This window comes from Diceros bicornis, chromosome X, assembly GCF_020826845.1.
Source record: "Diceros bicornis minor isolate mBicDic1 chromosome X, mDicBic1.mat.cur, whole genome shotgun sequence".
NCBI lineage: Eukaryota > Metazoa > Chordata > Mammalia > Perissodactyla > Rhinocerotidae > Diceros > Diceros bicornis.
The window spans coordinates 31,865,282-31,892,806 of record NC_080781.1 but is presented as its reverse complement, the minus strand read 5'-3'; the positions used below and the strand labels follow the sequence as shown (position 1 = coordinate 31,892,806).

The 27,525-nt window shown below is 45.4% G+C and overlaps 1 long non-coding RNA gene across 2 annotated transcripts in view; it reads right to left on the bottom strand.

Moving 5' to 3' along the window:
- LOC131400853 (uncharacterized) overlaps nt 1–26,337 on the bottom strand; it is a 38,784-nt gene extending 12,447 nt beyond the window's left edge. Inside the window, exons 1-2 of one of the 2 annotated variants that reach the window (XR_009217473.1) lie at nt 25,522–26,337; nt 2,483–2,574 (exon numbers count right to left, since the gene is read on the bottom strand). This is a non-coding gene — a long non-coding RNA (uncharacterized LOC131400853). The remainder of the gene's footprint in view (nt 1–2,482; nt 2,575–25,521) is intronic. The other variant, XR_009217474.1, reaches the window with a different exon arrangement.
- Nucleotides 26,338–27,525: the final 1,188 nt, after the last annotated feature.

The following is a 27,525-nucleotide window of genomic DNA, read 5'->3' as shown; positions in this document are numbered from 1 at the left end:
TTCAGTAGGTTGTCTATTCATTTTGTTGATGGTTTTCTTTGCTGTGCAGAAGCTTTTACGTTTAGAAATCCCCTATTCTTTCCTAATACACTTTTGCCTCCTCACAGCTCTCACAGATCATCCTGCTGTCTTTGCACTCCTTAAACCTCCTAAGACTCCTCTAAACCCCAAAATAACTAAAATGGTTTCTCATATTTCTGAACCCATTTGGAGCTCTGGACCCACTTACACTGGCCAAATCTTGCATGTAGAACCCTTAAAGGTTGAACCTGTTCCTTCCATACCACTCCCAAGAGTGATACAATATCCCTTAAATCCAGAGCCTATCAACCAGGAACTCTTAATGAGTGGACTATTCCTACCAACCTCTAGACCTTGTAATATTCCTATGCTTCCTATAAAAAAAATAGAAAAGGATATAGGCTAATCCCAGATTTACAGGACATCAACAGGATTATGAAACCTATTCCCTTTGGTCCCCAATCCTAACATCATTTTAGCAAACAAGTCCCTGGACACCACTTATTTTATACCTATGCTCTGCATTTTTGCGTGTACCCCTCCATTCCAACTCTCAAAATCTTTTTTCTTTTACTTGGCAAAATCAATGGTACACTTGGATGATTATGCTTCAAGGTGTCACTGAAGCTCCTATCTATGTATCTTGTACTCTCAATGCAAATCATTTTTTTAATAATTTTATTTATTTTTTTCCCCCAAAGCCCCAGTAGATAGTTGTATGTCATAGCTGCACATCCTTCTAGTTGCTGTATGTGGGACGCGGCCTCAGCATGGCCGGAGAAGCAGTGCGTCGGTGCGCGCCCGGGATCGAACCCAGTCCACCAGCAGAGGAGTGCGCGCACTCAACCGCTAAGCCACGGGGCCGGCCCTCAATGCAAATCTTAAGAACCTTATGTTTCCTAGAAATTCTACTCTGATCTACTATGTCAATGATCTTCTGTTGTACTCTTCTAACTTTCATAATTCCATTATGGGCACTTAATACTTACTTCAGGCCTTGCTCACAAAAGGTCATAAGTTATCTAGGGATAAAATCCAACTCTGCAATCCTTAGGTACATTAACTCAGGCATTACATTTCCCCTGAAGGCAAAGCATTATCTCCATAGCACATCTCCACTATTCTTGAGTATCCCCTACATGGAACAAAAAGAGAATTTATGGTTTGGGGCATTAACTGGACACTGTTGGGTATGGGTTCCAAATTTACTTTCTATTGCCTCTCTAATAATACATAGCATGACAAGGAAAAACACTCCAGAGCCCTTTCACTGGGAATCTCCTGCGTTTACATGGATTTCCAGACCCTTAAACTGCTGTTGTCTCTGCCTGCAACTTAGGGCTATCTAACTACTCTCTGCCTTTCTCTCTAGTCATACACGAAGAGGAAGGACACATCCTTGGTGAGCTTGCCCCAACGTACAACAGAATCCATTGCCCCATCAGTTACTTTAGCCTGACTTTAGACTCAGTGGCTAATTGTCTATGAGCAGTCACCACAGCTGCCAACTCATTCAAGCTGCTGCTGACATGACTTAGGACACCCTCTAGACTTTCATGCACCTCATGATGTCCAAAATCTGTTCCTCACTGAGAACATTCAGCATTTCTCCACTTCCAGACTTACTTCCTACAAAATCTTGCCACTATATCCTTCCCACATTACTTTTCATAGGTGCCAAACCTCCAACCTTGCCACTTTCTCATCTCTTCCTATTAATGGACAACCGAACAACTACATAACTGCCACTCAGTCTCTGTCCCTTCCTCATCCAGATCTCTCTAAATCACTCCTACTAGCCCCCTGCCTTTCATTATTTGTCAATAGATCCTATCTCTGAGGAAATGAGGTACATTTCTGGTTGCCTATGCCATCATAGACTTTCTTTGACCATCGAAAGCTGAAACTTCACAGGAGCCAAATCAGTTCAGGTAGCCAAATTCACTGTTCTTACACAAGCTTATTCCAAGTAGGACAAAAAGGTTAATATTTACACTGACAGCAGGCATGCCTTTGGTGTTATCCATGATATTACAATGTTATGGAAATAGGGAATTTGAAACAACTGTAGGTACTCCCATAAAAAATAGTCCACTGGTAGCCTTACTTTTACCCTAAGGATCAGAAATTCTTAAGATTGAGGCTTATACCTCAAATCCGACACCTGAATATTAGTGTAATACACTGGTTGACAAACATACAAAGCCAGCTGCACAACAAGGCACATCCATCCCCACTAATAAAACCTCACCACGTCTTATGGTAGCTAAACTCCCACTAGAATCCTTATTTAAGGAACTCAAGGTAAAACAAGTGTTAGCACCAGATAAAGAGAAGGCTAATTGGAAACAAGCTGGATGTTTTATGCACCTAGATGGACTCTAGAGACACCAAGACACCCTTGGTCTCTCCATAAGCCCTCACCCAAAATCAAGTTCATAACCTTCAGAAAATGACTCACCACAAGAGAAATACCTTGCAATATCTTCTCTCTAAACACTGGTGGGAAAATTTTACTTCAAATGTTGAACAGATCACCTTGACATGTCCCATCTGCCGAAAACACAAGAAAAGATTGTGAAGGTGGGACACGGATGAAAATATGTTCCTGATTGTCCCTTCATACACTGGCAAATGGATTTTGCCCAACTTCGTAACTCTTAAGGTTATAAATATCTATTGACAGTTGTATGCCCATTTTCTGGATGGCTAGAAGCCTTCCTTTTTAGACAAGTGACTTACTACCCTGGTGGCTAAAGTATTTTTTGAGAGTGTCTTCCCCATCTGGGCTATCCCATGTTTCTTTTCCAGTTATAGGGGAGTTCATACCACTGGCAAAGGGATTCAGAAAAGCCAACAGGTGTTATTCCTTTCACTGACACTCCACTGTCCCAATTCTCAGGGAACGTTAAATGTCTGAATGGAAATGTTAAGCTCAAATTAGTCAGATTATCAAAAAACTAAATCTTCCCTGGCCCAATGTTCTTCCTTTGACTCTAATGACTCTTAGATCACTCCCCTATTAATTCACACTGATTGGCTCCTATAGTAGGTTCAATAATGGCTACCTAAAGATATCAAGTCCTAATCCCTGGAACTTGTAATGTTTCTTTATTTGGAAAAAGAGTCACTGCAGGTATGAATCTTGAGATAAGGAGATTATCCTACATTATCCAAGTGGGCTCTAAATGCCATGATAAGATTATAAGATACAGGCAGAGGAAGATTTCACAGACAGAAGAGAAGACACACACACACACACACACACACACACACACACACACTCACAGGACAAGGTGATGTGAAGACAAAGAGAGAGATTGGAGTGATGCAGCCACAAGCCTGGAAATGCCAGGCATTCACCAGAAGCTAGAGACGGCAAGGTACAGATACTCCCTATAGCCTCTGGAGAGAGCACAGCCTTGCTGACACTTTGATTCAGACTTTTGGCCTTCAGAGCTGTAAGAGAATAAACTTCTGTTATTTTAAACCACAAAGTTTGTGGTAATTTGTTACAGTAGCCACAGGAAATTAATACAGCTCCTTATGAAATAATAACTAGACGGTCCATGAGAATTTCTTATTCTACCTGGACACTCGATAATTCAAACCTAATATAGTCAGACATCCTTAAGTACTGTAAAGGACTTATTAAGTATACTCATACTGGGCCGGCCCCACGGCTTAGTGGTTAAGTGCGCGCGCTCCGCTACTGGCGGCCTGGGTTCGGATCCGGGCGCGCACTGACGCAAGGCTTCTCCGGCCATGCTGAGGCCGCGTCCCACATACAGCAACTAGAAGGATGTGCAACTATGACAAACAACTATCTACTGGGGCTTTGGGGAAAAAAAAAAAAAAAGGAGGAGGATTGGCAATAGATGTTAGCTCAGAGCCGGTCTTCCTCAGCAAAAAGAGGAGGATTAGCATGGATGTTAGCTCAGGGCTGGTCTTCCTCACAAAAAAAAAAAAAAAGTATACTCATACTTATCACCAATGGGTTAAGCATGCCTTCCCTCCTGATATGTCTTCTCACCCCCTTCACAGTCTTTAATTAGAGGATAAAGTCATTTGGAAATACATCACCAAAAGATTAAGCTTGAACCTAGATGGAAAGAATCTTAGACAGTTCTTCTCACAACCAATACCACAACCAAACTTCAAGGAATCGAACCCTGGATTTGTAATTCCAAACTTAAAAATATAATATGTATTATGAACGGAAATCCACTATAACTGGCAACCTTAAAGTCACTCGTCTGGGAATCTCCAGAAACAGATGATATCATGATTCAGGTAACTTTCTCAAGAATGCTGAAAAAGCAGAATGCGTTATGAAGTAGTCAGCTTTTATCCAAGATGCTGGAGCAAGACCCCTAGAATTCCCTTGTCTGTTTCATATCCTCACCATTTTTGCCCTTCTTTACCGTCCATCTTCCTCCTCTCTAGCCCCTCCAACATCGTTCTTTCTACCCACTTGATTCTTCCCACTGCAACTACAGCTTCCATAACGATTCTCTCTGTGTTGTCTTCTCATCCTCCCTCTCACCCAAGCTGTTCCTCTTTTGATAGTTCCTCCAGCTCTCCAAGAATCTCAAAATCTCTGGCACATTTTCACCAATCTTATGATGCAATCTTACATCTCATTTCTGTCTGCTGGTGGTACACTCCCTTTCCCTTGGAAGATTCCAGCTTCCCACAAGTTCCTGTGTCTGTTTCAGGTTTAAAAACATCCTTCCAATTGGTACTCATAGTGGCAATTATCCTTAAGGTCTCTCTAAGTTTTGTCTCCAGACTCCAGAATAAACCACCTTTATTTCCTGTAGTTTTAAAAAAAGACAATCTATGTTTTCATCACAACATAAGCAAGGGTCCTTTCATGGGCCTGCATATCTACAATGACACCTACTTAGTATTCCATAAATTCCAGTATTTATACTATCTTTGTGGGCACACATAATACATACTCCCTGCCTTGTTGTATGTCTCTAATTGACCCTGACCCAACTGAAAGCAGCCGTGCTTTGCGTAGAAATGTCCTTCCTGTGAACATCAAATTCAGGACTTTCCCTTTCCCCATTGGATAGTCCAATTCTCTATCTGAAGAGTTCTAATAAAAATAAAAATGTAAATCTATGGGGCAGTTATTTCCATAATCCCTGGGTAGCTCCCAGTGAGATAATATTTGCACTTATTGGTATCTTCCTGCTAATTGAATTTGATGCTGCTATCTAGCTAAATCTTTTTGGTCCTTATCTGATCTTTGCCTTTACCTAAATCTTTAATCAGACTGCCTTTTCTCTCATATTAACTTTTATGTTACCTCTGATTTGGGTTTTTCAGACTCCAGATGATCTAAGAGATCAACAAAGGACAAAATGTGTTATAATCTTAAGCTCAGGTGAAAGGTTCCTGCCCCCAAATGTGACCTCCTTTTCTATTAGGTTTTGAGGAAGCACCCCAAAATGAAGCAAAAAGGTGGGCCTAAACTTGGAAAGCCTAACTAGAGCTTTGATCACGTATGGACCACCCTTATCCCTGGGACCACCACCGTGTGGGGCATGCGGGAAGTTCACCAAAACTTCCATATTTTCCATGCTTTGTTCCAGAAGGTAATCACAACGATGGACAATCTCACCAAGACCACCAGCATCAACACCAGAGGATCACAAGAACTCCAACAAGCAGTCCTTCACAACCATCTGGCATTGTAAACGATCTGGCTTTCCCATGGAGCACGCACACAGTGGTCAAAAGTAACTGCTGTGCATATATTCCCCAGAACCTCTCTGACATCTGTGCCATCACTAAGAATATTCAGATTACAAACCAGGAAATGCATCCCATCATTACAGCGGCCCTCATACCACAAACCTGAGATGCTTTTGCACCCATGTCCTGGAATCCATTTGAAAGGTTGCCTCCTAATGTAAAGTCCTAGCTTTAATCTCTTATCCATCCACCAATCTTTCTCCTTCCGCTTATCCTTAAATGCATTCCCTTGATCAAATCCCTCATCAGTAGAACCATCTAGTGACTATCAGTCAAGCAGCATACCCAACAGAAGGTACAACTGGTTCTCCAGGAACAGCACCACCGAGTGCACTCTGGACCTAAGGACTATTTCACTCATCCACCCCCTACTTCAGACTTCCCTTACCCTCAAGTTGTCCAAGGACAGTCTCTCTGATCAAACGCTGTGCTTGACATAACCTTCGGCTGGCTTGACCCTAAACTCTTTATGTGAACTTCCTGAACTGTAACGTTTGTTTCTCCATCTCAGGCCCAGACCCCAGCCTCATGTGCCTAAGAAAAAACAACATTCTCTGCCTCGAATGTCCTGTAATTGCAATATTTGATGCAGTTCCCTGGGTTTCTGGGACTCTCCTAGCAGTGTTTACCACCCTGCTTCCTCTCTCCACACCCACTGTTTCGGCATATAACAAGTTTTGCTTGTCCACTCCTTCCATGAGATGTTTCTGACCTAGGCTTTGAGGGTCCCCCTATTACAAAAATCTCTCTTAATGAAGTCTTTCATTAATAATGTCTGGACTTGGATTTGTGTGTGTGTGTGTGTGTGAGGAACACTAGCCCTGAGCTAACAGCTGTTGCCCATCCTCCTCTTTTTGCTGAGGAAGATTGGCCCTGGGCTAACATCCGTGCCCATCTTCCTCTACTTTATATGTGGGATGTTACCACAGCATGGCTTGATAAGCGGTGTGCAGGTCTACGACAGGGATCCGAACCTGTGAACCCTGGGCTGCTGAAGTGGAGCACATGAACTTAACCACTACGCCACCGGGCCAGCCCCTCTTGCATTTATTTTCATTCTTGACGTTCACAGGACTTGCCTGCACCTCCCAACCACACACCTCCTGCAAAGTCCTTCCCTAGCCTTGATGCTCCTTCCACCCATGCACTTACTACAAAGCACTCACCTAAGCTGGGTGTTCCCTCCACCCAAAGACTTCTTGTCAGAAGCTGCACTAGGCTGGTTGGATCCTCCACATAAGAATCTCCTGCTGAGTCCTCTCTAGGCTGGATGCTCCCTCTACCAATGCACTACCTGCTGGATACTCCTATACACTCATTGGACCTTCCATCCATGCACCATCTGCTATGTCCTCTCATAGGCTGGACGCTCCCTCCACCCATGCATTTCATACAATGTACACCCCTAAGCTATATTCTCCCTCTACCCATCATCTCCTGCCAAGTTTTCCCCTAAGGTGTATGCTCCCTCCAACACGCACTTCTTGCAATGTCTCTTCCTTGGCAGGTTAATCACCCCGATCATGCACCTCTGGCCAGTATTTCCCTAGGCTGGCTGCACCTTCTACTCATGCACTTCCTGCGGAGAACTCCACACCATCTGCAACCTTCATCCATGCACTTTCTGCCAGATCCTCCCCTACGCTGACTGTACTATTCACCCATTCACCTCTTTCCAGAACCATCCATTAGCTGAATGCTCCCTCCATCCACTCACCTCCTGCTGAGTACTACTGAGGCTGGCTGCACCCTCCTACAAATACCTCACCTGGGCTGGCTGCATGTTTCACACATGCACCTGCTGCCATGTCTTCGTTCAGACTAGCTGCACCCTGTACCAATGCACCCCTTGCTATATCTTTCCCTAGTCTGGATGCTCCCTTGACTCATGAATTCCTTGCCTGACTCTCCTCTTTGCGGACTGCAACCCACACATGCACCACCTGCTGGGTATTCCATTAAGCTGGCTACACCCTCTCTAATGTACCTCCTGCCAGGTCCTCCCCTTGGCACTATGTTCCTTCTACCCATGCACTTCTAACTGGTACTCCCCCAGAATGGCTACAGCTTGCACCCATGCACCTCCTGCCATGTCTATCCCTAGTCTGGCTATTCACCACAACCATGCACCTTCTTCTATGTGCTCCCATAGAATTCTGCACCCTTCATCTTACACCCAAGCACTTCCTGCTGAGTCCTCCACTAGGCTGGATGCTCCTTGTAGCCATGCACTTCCTATTGGATCCTCTCCAACCCTGGCTGCACCCTGCATTCATGCCTCTCCACCATGTTCTTTCCTATGACGGCTGCACCCATGCAAGTCTTCCCAAATCCTCCCCTGGTCTAGAGGCTCTCCAAGCATGTACTTTCTTCCAGATCCTCCATTTGACTGGCTGTAACCTCCATATACGTCCATCCTACCAGATCTTCCCCTTGCCTGGCTGTACCCTCCACCAAGGCACCTCCTACCGAATCCTTAGCTCGACTGGATAATTCCTTTACCCATGAATTTCTTGCTGGATCTGCCCCCAGGTTTGCTGCACCCTCCCACTATGAAACTCAACACATTCACTGAAATCTCCACCCATGCATCAACTGTGGGTTGTTCCCTAGAGTGGCATCAACTTCAACTCATGTGCCTCCGGCTAGATCTTCCTCTAGGCTGGCTGCACCCTGTTCTTGAATATCTGCTGTGTCATCCCATTTAATGGATGCACCCTCCATCCATGCACCACTTGCCAAGTCCTCTCCCAGGTTAGATGCTTCCTTCACCCCTAGCTTGGCTGAACCCTGAATCTCCTACCATGTCTTCTCTATCCTGGTTTCACTCTCCACACATGCATGCTCTGCTGAGTCCTCCCCTAGGCCGCATGCTTCCTTTATCCATGCACCTCTAGCCAAGATCATCACTAGGCTTGCTGCTCTCTCCAACCACACACCTATTGCTGAATTTTCCCCTAACCTGGGTGCTTCCTACATTCAGGCACTGTTGCTATATCCCCCCCTACACTGAATTCTCTCTCCTTCTGTGCACCTCCTACCAAAACCTTCCCTAGTCTGGATGCTCCTCTGATGTACCTCCTGCTGGGTCTTTAAGGAGACTGGATCCTCCCTCCACCCTTGCAATTCCTGCCATGTCCTCCTTAAGGCTGCATGTTCTCTCCAGCTATGTACTTCCTTCCTAATCCTCCCTTAAATTGGCTATACCCTCCACACAGGACATCCTGACAAGTGCCCCACTCCCACCCCTAGGAAGTTATCACTTTTCATTCATGCATTTCTCCAGGGTAATCCTCTAGGCTGGCTTCATGCTCTACTCATGATCTTCCTGCCTAGGCTTCCCCTAGGTTGGCTGCACCCTCCACGACTGCATGGTCTGTTGCTAGGCTGTGTGTTCCGTCCATCCAAGCCCACCCTGCTGAGTCCTCCCCTAAGCTGAATTCTCCCTATTCCTATGCACCTCTGACCTGGTTCTCCCATAGGTTGTATGCTCCCTCCACCCATCCACCTTCTGTAGATTCTACCTTGGCTGGCATTTCCTGCTAATTCCTCCCTAGTCTGGCTGTATCCTCCTCTGTATCTTCCACTGAGTACTCTCCTAGATTGTGCTGCATGCTCCACTCAAGCACGTCTTTCTTCTTCCTTCCCTAGACTGGCTGAATTCTCCAGCCATGCGCTTCCTGCCTTGTCCTTCACTATGGTCACTACAGACTCCACCTACTCACCTTCTGCCTAGTTTTCCCAATAGGCTGGCTTTATCCCAGAGCCACACACATCCCGCTGAGTCCTCCCCTAAGCTGTCTCACTCTACACCGTGCAATTCCTACTGATTCCTCTCTTAGATATGTTGTCTACACCACTCATGCACTTCCCGCCAGGTCCTTCCCTAAGGTGGCTACAGACTGTACCTATTCATTTCTTCCTGAGTCCTCCCATAGATTGAGTTCACTCGAGGGCCATGTATATGGTGCTGAATCTTAACCCAGGCTGGGTGATCCCACCACCCATGCACTTCCTACTTGATACTCTCAAATGGTATTGCTCCCTTTAGCCACGCATCCCCTGCCATGTCCGCCTTTATGCTGGCTGCACCCTAAAATCCATGCAATATCCCTTAGATTTGACGTTCCCTCCTCCAGCGGTCCTTCTGACAGACACTCCCCAAGCTTGGATGCTCCATTTCTCTCCTGCTATGTCTTCCCTTGGCTGGCTGCTCCCTCCACCCATGAACATCCTGCCAGGTCCTTCCTTAAGTTGGATGTTCTGTCTGCCCATGAAACTCCTGCTAAGCCTTCTCCTAGTCTGGATGTACCCTCCTCCAAACACTTCCATCTTTGTCCTCACCATGGCTGGCTTTACCCTGCAACAATGCACCTCAAGCCAGATCCTCTCCTTTGCCTTGATGTTCCCTCCTATTCACCTCCAACTGGGTGTCCTCGTAGGCTGCATGTTCCTTTTAGCAAGTGCATTTTGCCTTATCTGCCCCTAAGCTGCATGTACCATCCACTCACGCAACACCTGCTTGTTCCTCACCTAGAATGGTTTCTTCTTCCTCACTGGAATCTCCTGCCAAGTCCTCTCTAGGGCTGTCTGCACCCTCCACTTATGACTTCCTGCTGTGTCCTCCTGTGGGGTGGCTGCACTTTCCCTCTAATGCATCGCCAGACTTGTCCTCCCCTAAGTAGGATGTTCCTGCCACTGCATGCATCTTCTACCAGGTCCTCTACTAGGTTGGATTATCCATCCACCCATATAACTCTAGCCACATCCTAACCTAGGCCAGATGCTCCCACTATACATGCTGCCTCCAATCTCATACTTCTTTCTGGGCCCTCCTGAAGCCCAGTTTCTCCTTCTGCTCTTGCATATCCTGATGAGTCCTACCCTAGGCTGAAAGCTTCCTGCACCCACACACCTCCTAATGATAGCTCCTCTAGGCTTTCTGCACTCTGCACCAATGCATCTCCTTCTAGATCTTCCCCTAGACTGGATGCTCCCTCTTCCAATGCACTTCCTTCTATGTGCTCCACAAGTCTTGATACTCCTTCCACCCATTCATCTCTCATCAAGCCCTCTTTAGTGTGTTTCCCCTCTCCACCCATGAAACTCTTGCTAGTCCCTCACCTAGGCTGGATGCTTCCTCCATCCCTTCACCACCTGCTAACTCTTCTCCTAGGCTGGATACTCTCCCTACCCATGCGCCTCCTGCTAGGACCTCCACTGGACTAGCTGCACCCTCCAAACATGGACCTTCTGTCGAGTCCTACCCTGGTTGGGTGCTCACTCCATCCATGCACGTCTTGCTATGTCCTCTCCATGGCTTGCTGCAACCTTCACCAATGCATCTCCTGCCAGGTCCTCCCATAAGGCTGATTGCACCCGACACCCATGTACCTCAAGACAGGTGTTTTCCTCTGCTGTATACTCCCTCCTCCCATGCCTATACTGCTGGATCCTCCACTAGTCTGGATACTCCTTCCACTTCATGTCTTCTCCTCCCCTATGCCAAATGCAACCTGAACCCATGCATCCCCTTCCTGACTCCTTGCATAGCCTGGCTGCTCCCTCCTCCAGTGAACCTCCTGCCACGTCCTCCCTTAAGCTGCTCACACCTTCCACTCATGATTCCCACTGGGTCCTCGTCAAGGCTGGCTCCACACTGCACTCGTGCACTTCCTGTCACATCCTCCCCTTGGCTGCCTGGACTTTCCACCCATGCACTTCCTTCTGGATTCTTCCCTAAGCTGTCGGCACTCTCCACTCATGAGCTTCCTATTGGGCTCTCCCCTAACCTGACTACCACCTCCACTTATTTACCACCTGCCAAGCCCCCCGCCTCCATACTCTGGCAGCTCCCTCTACCCGTGCACCTCCAGCCACATATTTTCTAAGCTGAATGCTCCCTATCTCCATGCATGTCCTACCAGTTCCTCCTCTACGCTGGCTGCATCATCTACCCATGAACCTCCTGCCAAGTCCCCCCTAGTCTTGATGCTTCATCCACCCATGTACCACATGTTTAGTCATCCCCTAGTCTGACTGCACCCTCCACTTGTGCACTTCCTGTCTGACCTTTCCCTATGCTTGTTTCACTCTCCACCTATCCACTCCCCGCTGCATCCTATTCTAGGCTGGCTGCAATCCAACTACTCACCTTGTGTCAGGTACTCCTTTAGCCTGCAACCTCTACCCATGAACTTCTTGCAGTGTCCTCCCCTAGGCTGGATGCTCGCATAAAACTCCTCCTGGTTGTACCTTCTGTAATTCTTCTCCTTGGCTGGCTGCATGCCCACTCATCCATCTCCTGCTGGATCCACTCCTAGGCTGGTGTTATGGACTGAATGTTTGTGTCTTCCCCCAAATTCATATGTTAAAATCTAAGCCCCACTGAGATAGTATTGGAGGTCAGGCCTTTGGGAGGTAATTAGGTCAGGACAGAGGAGGCCTCATGAATGGGATTAGTGTCCTTATAAGAAGAGACCAGAAAGCTAGCTTGCTCTCTCTACCATCTGAGGATACAGCAAGGAGATGACCCTCTGTAAACCATGTAGAAGGTACTCGCCAAGAACTCAACCATGCTGGCACCCTGATCTAGGACTTCCAGCCTCCAGAAGTGTGAGAAATAAATATTTACTGTTTAAGCTACCCAGTCTGTGGCAATTTGTTATAGCAGCCTGAACTGACTAAGATAGCCAGATTATCCCTCCACCCATGCACCTCATGTCAACCTTCCCTTAGTCTGGGTGCTACTTCCACCTATACACTTTCTGTAATATCTGCCCCTGGATTTGATTCGCCCTCCAACTATCCACATCCTGACTAGTCCTCCCCCAGTCTGGATGCACCACCTCCACCCATGCACCTCCAGCCAGCTGCACCTCTGAGCTTGCTTCACTTCCACCCATGCACCTCATGTAGATCCTCTCTAACCTGGACTCTCCATCCACTCATGTTTCCCTTGTTGAGTCCTCCAGTAGGCTGGCTCACCCATGTACCTCCTGCCATGTCCTCCCTTAGGCTGGCTGCAACCTAGACCCACGCATTTCCCGCCAAGTCATCTCCTAGGCTGGCTTCACCCTCCATCCATATCCATCCTGCCTAGACTGCTTTTTTGAGGCTCTCCTTTTCCCAGTTCACATCTTCTGCCCAGTTACACCTCAAAGCCTTGATCGTGCAGGGCTCCTCCTATTTGCCACATTCACATCCCTTGCCTAAAAACACCTACCTGGATAGTGCAGAGTTCTTTTTCTTTGACACATTTCATATGCCCTTCACAGTTATCACCCACAACGATGGTGTGATGTTCCCTCTCTTTTTTGGGCTCACATTTTCTGTACAATTACACCCAGGGGAGTACTCAGAAGTAGGTGCTCTGATGATGCTGGGTTCCTCCTCTTTGCCTCATTCACATCCCTGGTAACTTACATCCCCGCACGGATAATTTTGGGATATTTTCTTTGTCCAGTTCACATCTCCTGTCTTTTTACACCATTGCACAGATGGATAGGTCACCCCTCTTGACCCTTTTCACATTTCCTATCCAGTTAACCACTGCTGTGATGATACAGGGATCCTTCTCTTTATCCCTTTTACATCCCCTCTCCACTGACACCACCATGCTGAATGGTGCGAGGGTGCATGTTCCTCCTCTTTGTCCCTCTCACATCCCCTGTTACAGCACTACCCTGATAGTGTGGCGATACTGTTCTTTGACGTGATAAATCCTCTGTCCACGTACACAACTGTGCTGATAGTTGGCGATTCTCCTTTTCGCCCCATTCGTATCGGATGCTTAGTTACATCACTGCACTGGTGAGGAGGGACTCCTCCTATTCACCTCGTTCACATTCTCTGTCCAGTTACCCCAAGGCACTGATGAAGTGGATCTCATTGTCCTTGCCATTTTCTTATCCACTGCCCAAATACACCATGCAGTGACAAAACCAGGTCCTGGGCTTTGCTCCATTCACATCCCCTGACCACCTCACCCACCACACTGATGGTGCACGGCTACCCTCTTTTACCTACGCACATTACCTGCCCAGTTACACCATGGGACGATGGTATGGAGTTCTTCTTCTTTCTTATGTTAAACTCTACTCTAAAGTAACACCACTTTGCTGATGGTGCTGTGTTCCTCAATTTGCCTCACTGCACAGCTATCACTTGCCTGTACGTTACACAGTTCCACTGAACATAAGGTGCCAATTTCACCTCTTTGCTCCTTTCACATACCCTTTCCTGATGGTGTGAGCTCTCTCTCTGTATCCCATTCACATCCGCTACACAGTAACCCCACAGAATTGATGGTCCAGGGCTCTTCCCTTTTGTCCTGTCATGTCACCTCTCCAGTTACACCACTACCCTGATGGTGCAGAGCTCATTCTCTTTACCTAGTTGGCGTTCACTGCCCAGTTATTCAATAGCGCCAACAGAGTGTGGCTCCACCACGTAAGCCTCACACACACCCTGTCTGATTACACCCAGCACCAATGATGTGGGGTTTGCCCTCTTTGCCTCATTCTGATCCCGGCCAACTTACCCTCCTGCACTGATGACACAGATCTCCTCCTCTTTGCCCTGCTCACATCCGTTAATTTACACCACTGTACCGATCCTGCTGTGATTTTCTACCTTCCACTATTCACCTTCCCTGACCTGGAACACCACTGCAATAATGGTGCGTGGTTCCTCCTATTTCTTTCATTCCTTTGCCTACTCAGTTACTTCAATGTACTGATGAGGCAAGGCTCCCTCTCTTTCCCGTTTCCACTCCAAATCAAGTTACACAAGATCACTGAGGATATAGAGCCCTTCTTGTTTGTCCTGTTTGCATCCCCTCCCCTGTAACTCCTCTGTACTGATGGAGCAGGGCTCTTATCTTTCCCTTATTAACTTTCCCTGCTCATTTACCCCCAGCAATGATAATGAATCTTCTCTTTGCTCCATTACCATGTCCTGACTGGTTACATTATGCCACTGATGGTGAAGGTCTTCTTCTATGCCTCATTCACACCCACTGCCTATTTACACCACTGCACATATGGGGCCAGGTTGCTGCTGTCTGCTTCACATCCCCTGCCCTATTACTCCACCTCACTGATATAGCTGGTCTCCTCCTTTTGTTCCTGTTCACGTTCTATGCCCATTTACACCACTGATGTGATGGTGCAGTGCTCCTCCTATAATCCATAATGACATGCCCTGTCCAGGTCCACCACTGTATGAACACTGTGGAGTATCACTTCATTACCCCATACACATATCCCACCCAGTTACATCACTTTACTGATGGTCCACGTATCCTATTCTTTGCCTGTCTAGTTTTCTCTGTCCATTTACTCCACTGCAATGACGCGGTGTGACTCCTCCTCTCTGCCCTGTTCACATCTTCTGTTCCGTTACATCACTGGACTGATGGTGGGGACTCCCCCTCTTTGCCACATTTGCACCCACTCCCTCTTTCCCCCTGGGAATGACTATTCAGGACTCCCTGTCTTTGTGCATCCACAAACCAACCCAGGACACTCGGTGCACTGAGGACGTAGGGTTGGGCCTCATGACCACTTTTCCTTCCTCTGTCCAGTGACTCTACTGCATTGATGGCGCAGGGCACCTCCTCGTAGCCAAATGAGCATCCCCTGACCGGTTATCTCCCTGGACTGATTGCTTGAGCATCCTGCTCTTCGCCCCATTCTCAAAACCAGCCCAGAGCACTCATGCACTGACATGCAGGGTTGCACCGCGGTGACACTTAGACCTCCTCTGTCCAGTCACTCTGCCACGCTGGTGTACCGTCAGTGCGCTGATGAGGTGGGGCTCCTCTTCTGCACCCTGTTCATGTGCCCTGTCCATTTACACCGCTGCCCTGAGGGTGCCCTGTTCACATCCATTGCCCAGACACATCAGTACACTTTTATTTGGGAGATGCTCCTTTTTCCCGTATTTCACTTCATCTGCCGTCATCCACTGCCCTGATGACGCTGTGTTCCTCCTCTTTGTCCTGTCACGTGCCCTGTCCATTTACACCACTGGACTGATGGTATGGGGTCCTTCCCTTTCCCTAGTCACATTCCCAGCCCAGTAACACCAGTTCACTTATATCATAGAGTTCCTCCTCTTCACACTGTTCACTTTCTCTGCTTAGTTACACAGCTGCACTGTGGACTGGGGCTCCTGTCTGCCCTATTCACATTCCACGCCCAGATGCCTCACTGCATTGACGCTGTAGGGCTGCCCTTTGGATCTCTTCTGTCTAGTCACTCCCCTGCACAGGCATTTTGGTGCTCCTCTTCTTTGTCCTGTTCATATCCCGTCCCCTTATCTCTTCACTGATGGAGTATGGCTCATTCTATAATCCATGATCACAGCCTCTGGCCAGTTACACCACTACATGAACGTACAGGGTACCCCTTCTTCCCATTCACACCCCCTGTCGAGATGTGACGACACTGCACCTTTTGAGGTGAGGTTCTTCTTCCTTGCTCTGTTCTATTGCTATTGTCATAATATATGCAATATATGACTCTTCTTATAACTTTATACCCTCACTCTCTCAATCTCAATATCTCTCTCTCACACACACATATACATACACACACACTATAAGATTTATGTAATTATAATATAAACAGAAAGAAATATCAAATACTTCTTCCCTGGCATAGACACAAATTAGCGATATAGTCCACAGCGCTTCTCAACGGAAGGGTAGAAGTGTTATAGAATCTCATGTTGGAGCAGCAGGAGACATCTATCTTTCTTGATATAGATCATAGGTTTATTTAAATGAAAATAATTTTCATTTTCACAATATTTAATTATGCTCATATTTTACTATATGTTTCATTTCTGATGAATTTTATTGTGCTTATTTATGACAATTATTCCTTTATTTTTCTCTTTGAACATCCCAAACTTACACATCTCAAATTCCTTGTAAGACTCTCCCATTATGATTTTTATTGGAAGTTACATCATTTTCTGATTTTCTAGTCCATTCTTAGCAAGAATTTTATCATGTAACTGAATTTTGGTCATCAAACTAATTTTTGAGTGGGATTTTTTCTTAGTATGCTTTTCTGTCTTACTGTTTTTGGGTTTTGCCTTTCTCTGAGCTAGGCAGTTTCTCCATGAATAGCCTCTATAGTGGGCAGAATGGTGATCCTCACCCTCAAATATATGTGTAGGGTGATGTCAGTGAACATGGTGGAATAGGAAATTTCAAGGGCCCATCCCACCACAGAAACACAACCACTCCAAAAAAATAAAATGAGCAAAAACTATAAAAAGCAACTTTATCATAACTCTGGAAATAGTCAAACGCTTACAGCAACTGAACAAATACTGAATCAAGAAAAAGATGACAGAAATATAGTGGGAGAGTTTTGTGGCATGTGAACTCAGCCTTGCCCCACACCCTCCTCCCCTGGTGCAGCAGCAGTCTCGAAGACAGGAGCCTGTGTTCCAGGTATGTGTATCTGGTTACAGAGGGATCAGAGCCAACCTTGTTCTCAGGGAGTTGTTTGTTTGTTTTGACCCCCAAAGAAATGACAGCACAGGCTTGCCTTTGTTTCACCTAACTCAGAACTCTCTCAGGGTAGAAAAGTAGCTAAATGGAGGGCATTCCGTGAAAACACTGAAAGATACCTTAAGGAGTAGAAACAGTCTGTGGTAAAAGATAATAGCTGGGGGGGGGGGGGGGGGGAATAGATATGCTGAAAGCCTGGGAGGAAAACCTGGGAAGAGAGTTACTTTGGAAAACAAGATCTTTGAAAAACTCCAACATATAATGGAGAATCTAGAAAGTCATGCCATGGCCAGGGAAGGAGGCATATTCTGAAAACATCTGAGAAGACACTAAGCTTTTACAAAACTCTGGCTGACCTTTAGGCTCAGTGAAAGCAGAAAGTGAAGGCTAAGGCAGAGTTGTAAATGGCCTGACTAAGCACTGGAGGAGTGCCCCATCAAAAAGCCAATTTGCAAAGAATGGGAGAATATTTTTTTCTTCTTTCCTACTTTTCTTTCTTTCTTTGTATTTTTTTTCTCCAGGTGTCTAAGGAAATCTCTGTCAAAACACTAACTGGCCACAAGCTAACCCAACATAGACTTCAAAGACTACACAAAAAACAGTACAGGCTTTGAAAAAATAGCCACTAAACAAAGAAACAACTATAACCTACAGCAAGCAACAACAAGAACCCTAAGGAGAGGTGAAGAATCTGATTTCCATAGTTACTACATTACAATATTCAAAACTTTCCAAATGGGGCCGGCCCCGTGGTGTAGCGGTTAAGCACGCTGTGCTCCGCTGCTGGTGGCCCGGGTTCAGATCCCGGGCGCACACCGATATACCACTTGTCAGGCTCTGCTGTGGCGGTGTCCCACATAAAGTGGAGGAAGATAGGCATGGATGTTAGCTCAGGGCCAGTCCTCCTCAGCAAAAAGAGGAGGACTGGCATGGATGTTAGCTCAGGGCTGATCTTCCCCACAAAAAAAAAAAAAAAAAAAACTTTCCAATTAAAAGGCATATATTGGTAAAATGTATAATTTAAAAAGTATGATCAAATTATATGCTGCCTATAAGAAAGCATACAGAGCATACAGGAAAATGATTTGAATAGATGATTCTCCAAAGAAGATATACAAATGGCCAAAAAGCATATGAAAAGGTGCTCAACATCATTAATCACTAGGGAAATGCAAATCTAAACCACAATGAGATATCACCTCACACCCATTAGGGTGGCCACTATCAAGAGAACATAAAATAAATTCTTTTGTTGTTGTCCATTTCTCCTTCTAGTTATGTCAATCTCTTTCATTTTTGAAGGATAGTTTTGCAAGATGTAGCGTTCTTGCTTAATGGCTGTTTTGTGTCTTTCTGTCACCGACTAGGTGCCTCAATTGGAAACAATTTGGAAACAATTAACTGTTTTCCCAAGTTGTTTCTTTTCCTTGTGTGTGTTAAAGAGATGTAATCACCAACCATCCTGAAACTGACCAAGCAAGAAACTGAAGGGAGATGTAACCACCAGCCATCCTGAAATTGACCAAGCCTCACCACAATAGCTGTGCCCATGACCTTTGCCTTATTTTTAATGCAAAGATCCCTCCAGGAGAAGCTTAGGCCTCACTGTGTGGAAGCATGTTCTCCAACTGAGCCTGTGCAAGCGAATACCCCCCTCTCCCTTTTGAATATTCATTCCCCAACAGAAATAAAAGTTCCTGCTTCCCTTTGTTGAGGGATGCCATGACTTAGGAAATGATTCCTCATGGCCTCCTTTTGCTGCAAATACACTTTATTTTGTGAGACAACTTCCACTGGTGTAGTCTTATTTAACTCACCAGGAGGTGAGCCCACTTGGTTCCGTAACATTTGGACCAAGCAACAAAAGAAAAAGTAATTAAATTGGTCTTCATCAAAATTTAAAACTTTTGTACATCAAGGGCACTATTAACAGATTGAAAGGACAACCCACAGAATGGGAGAAACTATTTGCAAATCATGTATCTAACAAGGTTCTTGTATCCAGACTATCTAATGAATGCTTATAACTCAACAACAAAATGACAAAAACCCAATTAAAAAATTGGCAAAAGACTTGAATGGGCATTTCTCCAAACAAGATATACAAATGGCCAATGAGCACATGAAAAATACTCAAAGTCTCAAGTCATTAGGGAAATGCAAATCAAAACCAAATAAAATACCACTTCACACCTACTGGAAGGGCTATAAAATTAAAAAAAAGGAAAATAATAAAGTTTGGTGTGGACGTAGGAAATATAGAAATCTAGTAACATTTCTTGGGGGAATATAAAACAGTGCAGCCACTGTGGAAACAGTTTGGTGGTTTCTCAAGTAGTTAAACATAAAATTACCATATGATCCAGCATTTCTACTCCCGGATATATACCCAAAAGAACTGAAAACAAGTGTTTAAACAAACACTTGTACATATCTGCTCATAGCAGCACTATTCACAACAGCCAAAAAGTCCAAATGTCTAAAAGGTCCACATGTCCAAACAACACAAATATCTGTCCACTGATGAATGGATAAACAAAATGTGGTATAGACATTTGATGGAATATTATTCGGCCATAAAAAAGGAATGGTGTACTGATTCATGCAAAAACTTGGATGAATCTGCAAACATTATGCTAAGTGAAAAGAGTTAGACACAAAAGACCACATACTGTATGATTCCTTTATATGAAATATCTAGAACAAGCAAACCCATAGAGACAGAAAGCAGATTAGTGATTGCCAGGACCTGGAGGAGGGAGGGAGGAGGAGTGACTGCTTAATGAGTACGGGTTTCATTCTGCAGTGGTGAAAATGTTCTGACAGTAGATAGAGCTGATGATTTCACAACACTGTGAATATACTAACATTCCCCTAAAATCCCAAAATTCAAGTGGATGAGGACAAACCAAAACAGGCACATTACCTGCATGGTATCAGGTCTTTGCATGAGGAAAAAAAAGAAGCAATGGCACAGCATCTGACTAACTTTATAATAGAGAACAGTAAACTAGCTAATAGGTACTCACTGGAAAGAGCAGCTGAAAATGGGAAGGTTTTGGCCTTTCCACAGCACGCAAGTACAAGGAGTACACCTCAAGAAGGACAAAAGGTACTGGCACAGAATAGCCCCTGTGACCTTTCAAATTTGCTACGTCAAGAGTTCCCTTCTAGGACAGGATACCATGATTAGCTGAAACCCCTGGGTTAGAAACAAGTCAACAGGAAACTGACAAGAGAGATGAAGGAAAGAAGGTCCAAAATTGTGTTGTCCACACGTGTACACATACGTGGCCATTGAGTACATGAAATGTGGCTAATCAGAATTGAGATATGATATGAGTAAAATACACACCAGATTTCAATGATTTAGTAGGAAAGAATGGAAAATATCTCACTAATAATTTTTATATTGATTCCATATGGAAAGTATAATATTTTAGATAGATGGAATTAAATATATATTATTCAAGTTAATTTCATGTTTCTTTTTTTTTTTTTAATTTTGATTACTAGAAAATTGTCAATTATATGTGTGCCTAGTATTATATTTCTAATGGACAGCACTCTATATTACTGAAGTTTGAGATGCCTATGAGACATCTCAAGTGGAAAAACCAATCAGGCAGCTGGATATACATAAATGGAGTGCAAGGGAATGAGTAGGAATGAACATACATATTTGGAATTCATAAACTTAAAATGACATTTAAAAACAAGACTAGATAGGATCCCCTAGGAAGTGAATGTGTGTAGAAAAAATGACCAAAAACTAAAGCCTTGGAAAATCCAACACATAGAGGTACAGAAGATGAGGAAGGTCCAGGAGAATACTAGCTGAACATAAAGTGAACATAAAGAGGGAAATCTCTCAAGACCAAGGAAGAACATGTATCAGGGAAAAGGAGTGATCAAGCGTATCAAATGCTGCCAAAAGGTCAAGTAAGATGATGTCTAAAATGTTTCCACTGGATTCTGCAGTATGGAGGTCTACTATGTGATCGCATTTGATACTTTCTTCAGGAGGGAGTATGGGAAGAACTCAAGGTCAAAGGGAGGAAGAAGAGCTTGTGGCCAGCTGGGGCCATGTAGATTTTGGTGTGGTGGGCCTCAGTTAAGGACACTGGATTAGGGGCCACACTCAAGCAGATCAAATGTCCAGGAGACCCATTAAAACACTAGGATGGAGTAGAGTGGTGGGATCTCTGATTCTGCCTGCAATGCTGGCTCACTGAAAGGAAGAACCAGACCTAAGGCCTGAAGTATTGCTTTCCTCAGCCTCTGAGATATCACGGGGTGTTTTGTGGTCAGGGCTACCTCCAGGGATAAAGTGTAGCTTCCTAGATATATATCCTTTGGTGTCTCTAACTCTCTGGGGCTGGGCTAGAAAGCTAATGGCACATACATGCCCACCACAAACCTTTGCAGTGTCTATGGCGAAAGTGCAAATGGAGGCCCCTGGCCCATGTCCTGGATCCCTTCTTCCCATGGCCAGCTATGTCCTACACCATGCAATGCTTCACACCTAACTCTAAGAGCACCTGAACCCACACCTCCAAGCTCTGTCTACCTCTTGATCCTGTAAACGGTGACCACTTAGCCACCTTTTGTGCCCAAGATTGAGCACACAATAGGCCCAGCCCAGCTCTTCCTTCCTTAGGAAGGACTTTGAGAACAGGGCCTCGCTCGCCCTGGAAGTAGCCTCAGGGAATTAGGATACCTCATGTATTTTCTACAAACATAATAGGGTGTCTGGACCTGGGGGCCTCATCCCCTTGTCCCTGTGGACTCTTAGCTCTGGCATGAAATGCAGATGAGGATGGCCCAGGCAGGGCCCTCCAAAATATGAGGCTCAGCACTAGGGCCTTTCTTGACCAGGACTAATGCCAGTACTGGCCACATACCAGAAAAGCAAAAGAGAAGAGAGGAGAAATACGGGAAAGGAAGGAGAAGGGAAATACGGGGGAAAAAAAAAACATTTTAGTGGTTTTATTTTTTTTCCACTCCCTTCACTTTACTGTGGTCTCCTCCCATGTTTCCACAACTTAAATTTTTGAAAAACAGCTGAGTCTCATTGCAGAAGTGATGATATGGTCAAGGTGGAAAAACAACTGGATATATATCCTGTTCACAGCATCGTGAATGCCCATTCAATTCTATACAAATATGTCTATACACACACACTCACCCTCACATATCTACTTACAGACTCAGTCACAACTATTTTTTAAAATGGGATTATCCATTAACGTATTTTTTCACTTAATATTTGACCATTTTCCCATGTTAACCGTTAACCCTGAGTAGTTCCCCAGCCCCCTGCCTCCCTCTCTTGCCGACTTTAGAAGCCTCTGTTCCCAAAACATAAACATTTTCCCCCCTCTAAAAACCAAGACCTTCCCCCTTCAGGCTTCTGACCTCTGCTGTTTCCTCCTTCTTGCTTCTGAGTCTTCCTCCCAGCCCTCCCTATTCCCATCTGGGTTACCCTCCTCTCCCACACACTTGATCATGCAGTGCCTCTTCCTGACCCTAGATACCTCCATTACCCCTCCCTTTCTCCAGCCACCTTGGGTTAAACTCTACTTCTCTTGTCCAAGTTGTAAATCACCTATGCTAAGAGGCTATGAAGTGTCTAAATGGGAATTTTATGGTGATAACTCCATTTCAAATAAAGGCAATAAATGATTACTCTCTGTCCCTTCCAGAGAGTCAACTAGCGTGCTACCTTCTTTTAATCCTCCAAGTATAACACAAAATTAACAATTTTAGAGACCACAATAAAAAAATTTACATTTTAAAAAATGAAACCAACATTTTTTATTTTATTTAAAAAACTCATTCTATGAAGAGATAATTGCCTAGAATTTTTCAAAACAGACTCAAGATATCAAGCCACAGGATTAAGAACCCCTACAGACCTCAAGCAAGAAAGATACAAAGAAAATCACACCAAGAACATCAGAGTAAAACTATTGATAAAATTATAAAAATATCAATGAAACACACACAAGAATACTTAGATAAATGGTAAGATATACTATTTTCTTTTTTTTTCTTTTTTTTTTGTGAGGAAGATCAGCCCTGAGCTAACATCCATGCCAATCCTCCTCTTTTTGCTGAGGAAGACCAGCCCTGAGCTAACATCTATTAACAATCCTCCTCCTTTTTTTCCCTTTTTCTCCCCAAAGCCCCAGTAGATAGTTGTATGTCATAGTTGCACATCCTGCTAGTTGCTGTATGTGGGATGCGGCGTCAGCATGGCCGGAGAAGCGGACTGTCGGTGCGTGCCCGGGATGTGAACCTGGGCCGCCAGTAGCGGAGCGCGTGCACTTAACCGCTAAGCCACGGGCCGCGATACACTGTTTTCATAGATAAGAAGATTCAGAATTACAATAATATAGACTTCCCCAAATAACCTATAAATTCAAAGCAATTTCAAATAAAACCCCAATAGGATATTTCACACAATTTGACAAGCTATTTCTAAGATGTATATGAAAGAGAACAGAGTTATGAAATATGAAAAGTATCAAAACACTCTTAAAAAGAAATGAAATGAGATACTTGCCCTGCAACAGATTGAGGCTTTTTATAACAGTGTGGTATAAGTGCAGATATAAATGACCCAACTGTACAGAAAAGAGTCTAAAAGTTAGATCCATGCATAAATTAAAACATTCCATTTCAGTGTTATCACAGTAGATCATGGGAAAAGGAGCAAATTTTTAAATGCTACTGGGCAGTAGATTACCCATATGGAAAAAGGGAATAAAATGGGAATCTCTACACTAAATTGTACATGGAAAGAAATTTCCGGTGGATTACATTCTGTGAAAAGCAAGACAAAGCATATAGAAAAAAAATAAGACTATCTTACATAAATTGGGGTTAGTAAAGGATTTCTCAATTAAAATATAAAAAGCACAAATTGTAAAGGATAGTCAAATTCAGCTGCATAATAATTTTAAAACTTTCAGTTATTAAAAGAGAATTTAAAAGGTTCAAGAACAAGACAAAAAACAGGGGGATTTGCCCCACATTAACCAGAAAAAGGGTTAATATTCATAACATAGATATATATTTTTTTTATAATTTTATTTATTTATTTTTTTACCCCCCAAAGCCCCAGTAGATAGTTGTATGTCATAGCTGCACATCCTTCTAGTTGCTGTACGTGGGATGCGGCCTCAGCATGGGGAGAAGCGGTGCGTCGGTGCACGCCTGGGATCAGAACCCGGGCCACCAGCAGCGGAGCGCGCGCACTTAACCGCTAAGCCACGGGCCGGCCCATAACATATATTTTTAAGGCAATGAGAAAAATGAACAAAAGGTATAAACAGGCATTTTACAAAAACATAAATGTCCAAAAACAACAACAACAAAAGGGTTTGCTCTTATGGGTAATTATAGAAGAGCCAGAAGGAGGTACCATTTAAAAATTAATTCTATAAAAGGCAACTTGGAAAAGGGAAATTTCAGCTCGAGAGCAAAAGCAGGTCCTTTTGAGGGAGCAGGGGGCCTGGAATTAAGGGTCAACAGCAGAATAAATGCTGAGTGGTGGTGTCACTGGGAGGAGAGGCTTTAAAATTGCTCATAATGTTGGTTAGTGGCTTGCAGAACTCTTGGAAACCACAGGTAACCACAGAGCAGGCAGCCCATTTATCCAGAGGATTGATGTCCATTCCAACTTTGTATCTTGGAGGTTGCTTACAGAGGGTCACAGCACAGGAGGTATGGGGTAGGAATATGCTCTCTCTTTTGGCCTGTTCTCCTGGAGAGGCAGGGCTCAGAGAATCACGCTCAGGCAGCAAGGCTGGCCTAACTCTAGGAGGCCAGACCCCAACTCTTGGGGCTCAAAATAATAATAATAATAATCATGGTAAGAGGAAGAGAAACTCAGGACAGAAAACCCAATGGGGGAGGAAAGGGGCTCAGGCCAAGAGACCTAAGGAAGGAAGAGGAGAAGCTCTCACCACATTGCCCAGCAGAATGAAAGGAGAATGTGCCAGAAGATCAGGATGAGGAGGCACTAAAGCAGATGGCATTACCACCAGGCTGGGAGGCAAGGCATAGGATCTCAGATCAGGAGAGTTTGAGGGCCTCCGGAAGATAAACCTTCCTAAGGTGAACCGAGGGGGAAAAGCAGGAGTCAGGCAAGCTGGCCCGTGTGGAGAAGGGCGGCTGCGGAGTGCTGTTCTTACCTGGAAGGATCGGGGCCTGGTGTGAGGTCTGTGGCTGTGAAGAGCAGGGCCTGGCGGGGATGTTCGACTTCCAGAGGCAGGAACTGGCTTTGCTGTGCGGCTGCTAAAAGCAGGGCCTGGCTGGGTAGTGCAGCTTCCACGGGCAGGGCCTGGCTGGCATCCGTGGCTGTGGTGAGCACAGCCTGGCCCGGTGGCATGGCTGTGGAGAGCAGGGCCTGCTTGTTTGTCATGGCTTCAGAGAGCAAGGCCTGGCCAGGATGCTGAACGCCAGACAGAAGCCTAAGAATGGTGTCTGCTGCTGGGCTGAGGCTTTGGAGAATATGGCAGCAAAAGCTCAGACCTCTGAGTCCTGGAAGCTCTAGGAAAAAGATGGCGCCTTGGAAGATTCTGTGTCTGAGCAGGCTTTTCCCGGTGGGGCTGCTATTTGCCACGTTTTTTCCCTGAGCCGTGGTCTGAGCTCATCCCCTGACTAAGCCAATGCCACTTGTGGGTTGTCCTGTGGCGGCTTCGCTGCCCGGGTGCATGGTATGCATTTTGGCCCTTTTCGGCCACCGTACATCTAAGGTCTTAACTCGAGGATTCTGGCACGGAGGTTAGACTGCCTTTTCGCCTGCAGTTTATGCAGGGCGGGGCAGGGCCCTCAACAACTATAGAAATGGAGGCTGTGGTGGAGGAAGCTTTCATGCTGCTGAGGAGCTCAATGGTGCCCGGTCGCTCGCGACTGGGGGAAATCTGGGCGACAGGACCTGGGTTGCCACTCCTGACGGTATCGATAGTGGCAGGGCCCACCTCACCCTGCATGGATTCAAACTGCTGCTGCTTCTCCCCTTCTCCCAGTATGACTGGGTGGCCATAATGTCAGGTTCTCGGAAACACAGGAAAACTGCTGTAAACACCGTCTCAAGTAGAGACGGGCTGGAGAATCGAGGAAGATGGGCGGACCCTGGTGGAATCTTTGCTTCTGAGTGGTGAGCTGGATATCACATGACTCTCCTCATCTTCCCAGAGCAGTCCAACCCAGATCCATTGGCAGCAAACCGGTGTGTACCACCCCTTTGGGGTCTGCCCTCGCCTGGTCAATAATGTGAATTTCCTCATCTTTAAACATAGCCCCTGGCCGCCCTGTGGCGTAGCGGTTAAGTGCGCCCGCTCTGCTGTGGCGGCCCGGGCTCGGATCCCTGGGGCACACGGACGCACCGCTTGTCAGGCCATGCTGTGGCGGCGTCCCATATAAAGTGGAGGAAGATGGGCACAGATGTTAGCCCAGGGCCAGTCTTCCTCAGCAAAAAGAGGATTGGCATGGATGTTAGCTCAGGGCTGATCTTCCACACACACACACACACACACACACACACACACACACACACACACAAAACATAGCCCCTAAAAGTGTGCGAGTGTTTGTAGGAGGGTGGGGCTCTCTGTATAAAGAAACAATTTGGGTGAGCCACAATCAGCATGTCAGCACCATTCTGGCGGCTCATACTCAAATCACTTGAAAAAAATACCACGCTGGCCAGAAACAGATAATCTCCTAACTAAGTCACCCTCATGGAATCTAGTCAGGACAATGAGTTCGTGGATGACCCCAGAGGAGACAGTCCTGGGACTCCTCCTGACATCTGGATCGCCCCATGCCAGATTGGGGTGGGTTTAAGGGTTGGAGGGCGACTGAAAGGGGAGAAATGGGATGGGGCCCACACTGTGCTCGAAATGTTCAGCACGGCTGCCTCCAGTAGTTCCCAGGCACCAGCGGAAGGTTAGACATTTTCCAGGAAGACTGCTTTTGCGTGCCTTACCCCCTGAGGCACAGGCAAGGATTGCTTGGGAGTAAGAGTGTTACTGCCCTTAAAAATACATCATCATCTGTAAAGGCTACGTAGTAATCTAGTGATGAATGTATGCTAATTTATTTGACGTACTATTCATTCCTGGCCACAGATGTCAAGTTTCTGTTAATAGAAACATGTTTTGATGCACAGACTTGAAGTTTAATATCTGGAC